The 9,446-nt window shown below is 37.3% G+C and overlaps 1 pseudogene; it reads left to right on the top strand.

The window, feature by feature from the left end:
- The first annotated feature begins 3,202 nt into the window (after positions 1-3,202).
- On the top strand, positions 3,203-5,013 carry LOC100728536 (cleavage stimulation factor subunit 2 tau variant-like; annotated as a pseudogene).
- Positions 5,014-9,446: the final 4,433 nt, after the last annotated feature.

The following is a 9,446-nucleotide window of genomic DNA, read 5'->3' as shown; positions in this document are numbered from 1 at the left end:
GTTAGTACTTGTTTTATATAAATGGGTGCTCTGGAATTTGGTGCATATATATTTAAGATAGTTATCTCTTCCTCTTGGAGTTTTCCTCTAACAAGTATGTAGTGACCTTCTTTATCCCTTCTGATCATTGTTGGCTTGAAGATCACATTGTCTGCAAACAGAATAGCCACCCCTGCTTTTTTTTTTTTTTTTTTTTTTTTTTTTTTTTTTTTTTTTTTTTGGTTCCTGTTGCATGAAGTATTGTTTTCCATCCTTTGACTTTCAGTCTGTGGGTATCTTTTTGGGTTAGATGGGTTTCTTGTAGACAGCATATGGTTGGATTTTGTTTCTTGATCCATTTTGCCAGTCTGTTTCTTTTAATTGGTGCATTTTGACCATTTGTATTAATGGTTATAACTGTTATATAATGGTTTATTGTTGACATGTTATCTTTCTGCTGTTGCATCTTTGTCTTTCGGTTCTGTTTAATTGTCTGCTTTTTTAGTGGTTTTTTCCTAGATGCATATAGGCTGTCTTTCAGTATTCTTTGCAGGGTTGGCTTGGTGATCATGTAGTTTTTCAGCTGTTCTTTGTCATGGAAGTATCTTATTTCTCCATCCATTTTGAAGGACAGCTTTGCAGGATTCATCAGCCTAGGTTGCAAATCATTTTCTTTTATGATCTGAAATACTTCACTCCATGCTCTTCTTGACTTTATTGTTTGTGCTGAGAAGTCTGCTGTGATTCTGATAGGTTTTTCTTTATAGGTTTTCTGTCTTTTCTCTCTGACAGCTTTTAATTTTCTATTCTTTTGTCCGATTTCTGGGATGGCCATTACTATGTGTTTGGGTGTAGTTTTATTTTGGTTATGGCTATTTGGAGTTCTATATGCTTCACTGATCTTGATATGGGATTCCAGTCTCATGTTTGGGAAATTTTCAGCTATTACTTCTCTAAATATCTTCTTGACATCCTTTATGCTGTTCCCTTCTTTTTCATTTATCCCTATTAACTTTATGTTGTTCCTTTTACATCATCTTGCAGGTGTTAAATTGTTATTTCCTGATTTCTTGTTATTTTTAAAACCTCTTTCCTTTCCTGTTCACTGTCTGCAATCTTGTCTTCAAGGTCTGAAATTCTATCTTCACATTCATTGAGGTGGTTTTTACAACCTTCGATGGAGTTTTTTGTTTCCTGTATATTGCTTTGCATTTGCTTTATATATTCTGTTTGTTTCTTATATTGTTCATCCAGAGTTTCTATCTTTTTGTTTATCTCTTCAGTTTTTTTAACTGTGTCTTTTTTTGATATGTTCAGTATCTCCTTCATTTCTTTTATCATTTCTTCTTTTACCTGAGATATTATTTCTAGTTTGATTTCCTTTAAGGCTTCCCAGAGTTGCTTCTTTATTTCAGTTACTATTATTTCAGGTATTTCAGGCATGTGGCATATATTTTCTTTCTATGCACATGGCTCCTAGGCTTTCTTGGGATGGGCTGGATGTTTGAGACTGCATTTTGGTCTTTCATTTTGTCATTTTCCTATATTTTTGACCTTCAAGTTTTGTTCCAAATGAGGTAGAGAGGTCAGCCAGGCTGGGACAGAGGTCCCTGCTCCCTCCTTACTCACTGATTTCGACAGGAGGCAGAATCCTGGGCCCCAGGCAAAGAAAACAGTTCGCAGACCTTGGAGAGGGGTCCCTGCCTCTGCTGGTCTTACCGGACCAGCAGTTAGCCAGAAGAGCCTGGCTTGCAGGTGAAGAGGAGAGTTCCACGCCTCTGCAGGACTTAGGCAACTCACAGGCAGCAGGATCCTGGGCCCCAGGCAGAGAAAACAGTTCGCCGGCCTTGGGCGGGTTTCCCTGCCTCCGCTGGTCTTCTGCCATTGTTTCTTTCATTTTGATTTAAGTCACGTTCAAAAAATTTTTATGAAGACCTTTAATTTCTGCAGAAATAAATTATCAATTTAGAATTTTCTTTATTTTTCTAAAAGTTGAACTCAGACTTATGAATTGGAGGAAACAGATGGAATTCTCTTGATTACTTTTAAAAATCTTTCAGGGTCATTCTGCATGATTTCATGCTAAATAACATCCACTTTCAGTCCATTTCACACTGATCAAGGTTTTCCTGGTGAACAGTCATTTACCCTTTCAAGTCACCTGAGAACCACTTCTTATGCTTGAGTAAGTTCATGTATATAGTACCATAATAGATGGTCACAATAATGGAGTTAAAGAGAAGCTTGCTGGTGGAACATTGATTGGGAAAGAAGTGGTTGGCAATTTAAAAGCTAGCAACACCCGCATAAAGAGTTCATATGATATGATTAGAGACAAAGAGAATGTAAGGCTTATCCCTCTTCAAAGATAATATTTTTTTCAAGTAGCCCAGAAGAAATAGTATAAGGTCACTGTAGGCACAGTCACTTGCCCTAGTCTGACCTAGATCATGCCTGACTCTGTCTCCCAATAACTGTGTGAGTGTCTAGTGTCTGTGTCTCTTGTTTGTTATCTGTTTGAGAAAATCGTTGTTTGGATAAACATGATATACATTTTATGAGGTTAAAATATAATGAAATGACTTATTTAAAGTGAATAGAATAGTGACCACATGTACCTTGGGCACAAAAGGCATTAGGTATTGATCCTAGTAAAAGTATTGCTCTGTTACATAACCATTTTCCCATCTTACAGGTGTTGTTATGTCTTTGATTAATTTCTTTACATAAATTCAGCTCACTGACATTCTAGAATGTGTTGGTTTCATTGGTGATATTTTAACTTTATTTTGTGTCCTGCATTTTTTTCTTGGAATTTTGTTCCTTTATTTATTTACTTTCTTATTTTCTCACCATGAATTTACTGAGAATCTACTTTATTCTAGTATTGCTGGTCTTGAGAAAAACACAGAAATAAATTGTTGCCTCCTAAAATCTGAGATAATCATACTCTATTTTCAAGATAATGAACTTTGAGCGCATGCTGAGTAAATAATAAAAGATGTCTACTGCAATCTAATAGGCTTAGAATGCTTCTTGGAGAAAAATTACTTAAAAGTAGTGATATGCAGAGAAGAGAAATCCAGATTGTGTGTGTGTGTGTGTGTGTGTGTGTGTGTGTGTGTGTGTGTGTTTGTGTGAGATGTGGAAGTGTGAATATTTTAAGAATTTGGGAGAGAACCCTTGGAAGAACCTGCTATTGGCTGTGTGGAAAACTAGAATCATGTTGAGTTTGTCAGTGAGAGATCCAGTATTAGATCAGTCACTGTGTCATGGGAAAAATTCTCTACTTCCTATGAGTTAACTGAGGAGCAGGTAAAGGACATTTTTTTGGATGTTGTTCCTGTTGTCGGTTTCCAGCTCGTATATGATAGAGAGATGGGAAATCCCAAGGGCTATGGCTTCTGCGAGTACTAAGACCAGCAGACCGGGCTTAGTGCCATGCAGAACCTCAGTGGGCCTGAGTTTAGAGGGAGAGTGCTTCCAGTGGCAGGGAAGCCAGTGAAAAGAATAAGGAGGAGTTAAAGAGCCTAGGGCCTGCAGCACCCATTATTGACTTTCCTTATGTGAATCCCATTGATGCAGAAGACACCCCTGAATTGATTACCAGGGCAGCAGCCAGTCTTCCTTCAGAGAAGATGTTTGAGCTGATGAAGGTCTGTATGCAAAACAATCACCAAGAAGTTATCAGGAAGCTTGAAACATGTTACTTCAAAACCTGTGACTGGCTTATGTACTGTTGCAGGCACAAGTGGTCAGGAGAATCATGGATCCTGAGATTGCCCTGAAAATTCTGCATTGCAAGATACGTGTCACCCCACTGATCCCAGAAAATCTCAATCTGTCTCTATCTCTGGGCCAGGTCCAATTTCTGGCCTTATTTCTGTTTCTGGCCTATGCCCTGGTACCCAATGTCCTGTGGTACCAACAGAATCCTTCAGCCCCTCAGCCTCAGCATTTGGCAAGAAGATCTGTGAAAGACATTCCATCTCTGATGCAGACTCCGATCCATAGTGTAAGTCCAGCTCTGGGGCCAATAACAGCTACCATTGCTGAACCTGGACCTGGTCCTGTTCCTTAATTGCTGAAGGGGCAGTGCAGCCACACAATGGAATGCCAGGTGTTGGTTCAGTCCCTTTAGAGCAGGGATAAGTGCAAATGGCAGATCCTAGAGCTCCGATACCTCATGGACCCATGACTGCTGTTGGCCTACCTCCTCAGGGACTATTGGGAGATGCTCCAAATGAACCATGTGGAGGAACTTTGTTTTCGGCTACTGGAGAAGTAGAACCCAGAGGTTATATGGGTCCATCCCCTCAGGGTCCTCCCATAACCATACCTCTGGTCACGAAAACCATGATATGAGATGAGGGCCAATTGTGGATGCCAGACTGCCAATAGGAGATCCCAGAGGACCCACGATGCATCAAAGGGGTTTATTTATGGATGACAGAGGAAGTAGTCTCGAGGGATGGACACACAAATGATGGAAAATGAGGTTTTAGAAACTTGAGTAGTGAAGAGAACAGGAATGGAAACTTACACTGTGGAAACCAGAGGGATGAAAGCAAGAGGTATGGATGCAAGGGGACTGGAAATGCAGAGCTCTGGATGTAGTTCTAGAAACCCTATGCCTGGTGAAATCCAGAGACGTGGTCTCATTTATATAGGGGCAGATTGCCCTCAGGGACCTAGACAGGTCTCAGGCTCATCAGGAGTAGGGAATCTTGGAGGTGGCTTGCAGGAGGTAGGCATGCAGGGAGGGGAGTGCAGGGCATGAGCATATAGGGTGTGGGCATGCAGGGGGTAAGCAAGCAAGGTGGAGGCCAGCCTAGCAGTTTTGGTCCTGGGCAGTGCCAGGTAACTCCACAAGATCAAGAAAAAGCAGCTTTGATCATGCAGGTTCTCCAGCGGGCTGCAGATCAGATTGCCATGCTGCCTTCAGAGCAAAGACTGAGTACCCCGATTTTAAAAGAATGAATCCAGAAATCCACTGGAGCTTCTGGAAAGGTTTTGGAAAGCGTTTGGCCATAGCCTCATACAGTTACTTTTGTGGTGTAGAATGTGAGTGCAGGAAGCTGACTGCTACATCTTCAGGCTTTATGGATCAGTTTCCCTCTTAGAGAACTCATCACATTTCTCATATTTTCACTTTTTTCTGTTTTTATCTTTAATTGATGGTGGGGGGAGGAGTTGGTCTGTTCATTCCAAGTCAATGTAAATGTGCAAAAACAACTCTGCAAATGATTACATTATGCCAAATAAGATTACAAAGTATGTGGCAATATTGAAACATCTGTAATATATTAATTACATTTTTAAAAATTGAGTAAAACTGTGAAAACCACTTAAAAACTAAAAGGTGACTGGTTAAAATGTTAATGTGGTAAGTTTTAAGACTATTTGGTTATATAACAAGGAAATTGACCGCCCAGTTAAATATTTTTGGTAAACCACTTAAAATGTAAAATCCTATTTTAGAGGCAATAGGCAATAGGTATTGTGTAAAACACTGTTATAGTTCTTATGGAATCATATTGAAATGTTAGACCTGACAAGAAGAGTAAATTGGTGATTCTAAAGTTGATTTTTTAAGAGCTAATTTACTTTAAAAATGAGGGAATTTATCTGTTTTGATGTTGCTTCATTTATCTCATTTTTTATGGACTAGCATTAATTCTGGCCTGGTACTTTTTATAAGGATTTCGTTGGAATAGTTGTGGAATAATACAGGTTTGCCTAAATTTCTTCTAAAGAGATCTAACAATATCTTGATACTTTTCTGTTCTTAGAACTCTTTAAGCCCTAAATTTGACTCTCAGAATTCTCTCAGATCCTTGACAAAAATCACTGTCAAGGGACATTTTGATATGAATGAGTTACACATGGCACTGGGCTTTTCATTAATAGACAGTTTCATTCAGTTAAGTCCCAATTTCTTATAATTAGCATTCATATATGTGGCACCCATTTGGTCAAAAATATTAGAAGTTTAAAAATAATCCTGATATTTACCACTCCTTTTTAATTTTCATATCTCTGTTACTCCATTTTAGCAGAATTTTGAGGGCCAGGTAGGTAGAGATACTACCATAAATTCAATACTCTGATATTGGCCTATTGATCATTCCATGTCTTAGAAATATTAAGCCATTTAGCAGTACCACCCATGAGATACACTTACAATTATTAAAGAATATGACATTAGGGATTGTGACACCACTAACACATACTTTTTTTTCTAGATCCACTACTCAATTTATTTTTAAGCCTTGAGGATATGGACACAAACATTTATATTAGAGTCCAAGTAGCAATTAACAGAAGTGTAAACTCCCAAATACCCAAGGTGATATTCCTCTGGAGGAGAAAAATCTAAGTTACAGAGGAAAAAATATTTATTATAAGAAGAGAGTTTAGTCTTAGAAAAGGAGTTATTTTCCCTTGGTAAGGTTTTACATTTTAAAACGATAATTCATTTTTTCCCCAGCATTTCTTTCCCATGCCTGTGCTTTTCCTATTAGTTTTACTCTTTTTTGTGGAGTTTATATAGTTAAATTTCTCATGTTTTCTGTGTTTTATCTGTACTAGGAAAGATAATTCTCCTTTTCATGGGTGATAATTCTTGAAAATATGTACTATTTCATAGAGCTGGATAGCTTACTTTGGAAATTGATGTTTCTTTATCCCAAAGTTTTTACTGAAGGGCTCTGTGATAACTATTAAATGTTATAGTCTTTATTCCAATAAAAACCTCTGAGTTGTTTAATGAAGACTAAATAAAAAGGTTATATATGAAAAAAAAGTTGGAAAAATGTGTTCAAAGAAATTGTAATATATATGTAGTTATAATAAAGTATATGTTCTATCAATCTATTGTTTCTCTTTTTATATATTTATATATAAAGATTGCAGATGTAGCTACAGATATAGAAATAGAGCTACGTATGAGATGTCCAAAACTCCAGGCTGTATGAAAATCTACATGATTGATTCCGTGGTGAGTAACTGAAACCATAGAAAGTGAAATAACTGATAAGTGGAGTCTGTTGTACATACAGATTCCTACTTATCTATCTGTATATCTATCATCTATCCATCTCTCTCTATAGAAAGGGAAATTTTAAGAAATTGGATCATTTGATTGTAGTGCAGATGGCAAGTATGAAATTCTTGGGACAGCCCAGCACAATGACCATTCAGATAAAAGTGAATACTGTACTGTAAGTCACAATTCACAGCAAAAGCTGGAAACTCTGCCAGTATCTTTTTGTTGTAGCATTGAAGAGAATCTTCTTCATAGGAAAACATTGTTTTTATGGGGGTAGAATACTGTCCTAACTAATTACAAATGTTAATTTAATCATATCCTTACAAATGCCATCATAACAGTATCTAGAGTTTTACTGGACAGCTGGGCAACATTGCCCTGTCTTGCTGACACATAAAATTAATGACTTCTCCTACATCATAACATGATTTTTTCTCCACTTTTCTCAATTCTCTTTAACTTGTTATGAACAAATAAAATCATAGAAATAGTAAGATAATTTAGTTGAATGGAAATATATTAGAAACATTCTTGTCAAAACAAGCTGTTGAAAATTTTTTCTGCTTCAGTGCTGTCAATAGAACTTTCGGCAGTGATAGACGTATTCTACATATGGCCTAAGGCAAATTAGAAATCAAATACATGAGCATCCAAGTGTACTTTTGCCTTAGACTTCAAAAATGCTAGGTGTCAGCTTGGGGCTCTTTGTTATGGTACTCATTAGGGTGTTCCATTATTAACTTCTGTTTTTATTTTCCCTTGCTAATGATTTATTTTTCAGTAACTAATCAATAGTTGGCATATGGTAGATCTGTAATAGGCAAGAGTTGAAGGACAGAGAAAATAACTGTCACAAAAATACTCACTGCCTTTTTCTGTGCATACAGACAAGAAGTGTCACCAATAATAGTGTGGTCAAAACAAAACAAAACAAAACAAAATTTGCTTTTAAAATCTCAAAACTCAGAATTTTTTAAAACAATTATCATTTTCTCCCATGCGCGCCTCAGCAGTAGACATAAGGATTTGTGCTGAATTTTCTACAAATGCCTTTACATAGAGGGAAAAGGAAGGAAAAATGGAAGGAAGAAGGGAAGGAGGGAAGGAAGGAAGGAAGGAAGGAAGGAAGGAAGGAAGGAAGGAAAAGAGAAAGAAAGAAAGAAAAAGAAAGAAAGAAAGAAAGAAAGAAAGAAAGAAAGAAAGAAAGAAAGAAAGGGAGGAAAAACAGAGGAAAGACTTTGACTGCTGAGAGATACACATTGTCCAAGAACTTAACGATCTTCTGTGTCATGATTGCTCAGATCAGGTTTCCTTTGATCCTGGAAGACATGTTTTTCCTAATTTGATGGGAATTATCATATTGATCAATGCATGGTACTATGTTTTGGTAAAATTTGCTCTGATTTATACATATGTGAAAAATGAGTACATTGACATAAGAATGCATTTAGGTTCGGGACACAGAAATCTCCTGACATATATATTTATATATTTTTCAGCAATGATAGTTTTTCAGTCACACATCCTGCAATCTTTTATTGCCTATTAATCAAACCTAGAATGTGATTAAGCAATGGACTAGTACAGAAAATAAAATACTGTTGAGATCAATCTGAAGTACAGTGCCAATTGATTCAATATGCTATACAAAACACCAACATAATTGGTAAAAAATAAATTGACTTTATTGGTTCACAAAATAAATCCTCTCAATTTATTGAAGATTATTTAAGAAAGAAAAGGTTACCTGTCAATTTTAATTTTCGTTTTCTTTTAAAAAGAAAACAGGTTAACAGGTAGAAATTCTTTGCTTCCCTGGACACAAATAAAACCATAACTTTCTGGAAAATGGTCAGTACCACACTTAAAATCTTTAAATCTTGGATGAAAGCAGGCAGGATGTGCAACAGAACAGGATTGTGTGGCTGGAGTTAAGTCTGAGCATGTGATGGGGACTTAAGAGTGGTTCTCCACAATGAGCCTTAAAAGCTTTTGGTTTTACACTGGTATGAAAGCAATATTACTGTCATTGAAACCACATTTCAAATTTTGAATTTATATCTTTCTTGGGCTTGGAATACATCATATAGTTCATGATTCTCTCTCAAGTTGCCAGACAGCAGCAGTGAGCTGTGTTTCTTGATGATAGGCTCCATGGCCCCTGATAGGCTCCAATGACTTCTGATAGACTCCATGGCCCCTAATAGGCTCCATGACCTCTGATAGGCTTCACGGCTCCTGATAGGCACTATGATCCCTGATAGGCTCCATGACCTCTGATAGGCTTCAAGGCCCCTGATAGGCACTATGATGCCTGATAGGCTCCATGGCCCCTGATAGGCTCCATGACCCAGGGCAAATAATACTCCACAGTATACTCTATGTTATGATCTTTAGCAGCTTATTTGCATGCGAC

Source organism: Cavia porcellus, unplaced genomic scaffold (genome assembly GCF_034190915.1).
Source record: "Cavia porcellus strain 051 isolate PalLab524CR breed Dunkin Hartley unplaced genomic scaffold, mCavPor4.1 scaffold_4, whole genome shotgun sequence".
NCBI lineage: Eukaryota > Metazoa > Chordata > Mammalia > Rodentia > Caviidae > Cavia > Cavia porcellus.
Note: the sequence above shows the minus strand (reverse complement) of the source record. Positions and strands in the feature narration are given on the sequence as shown.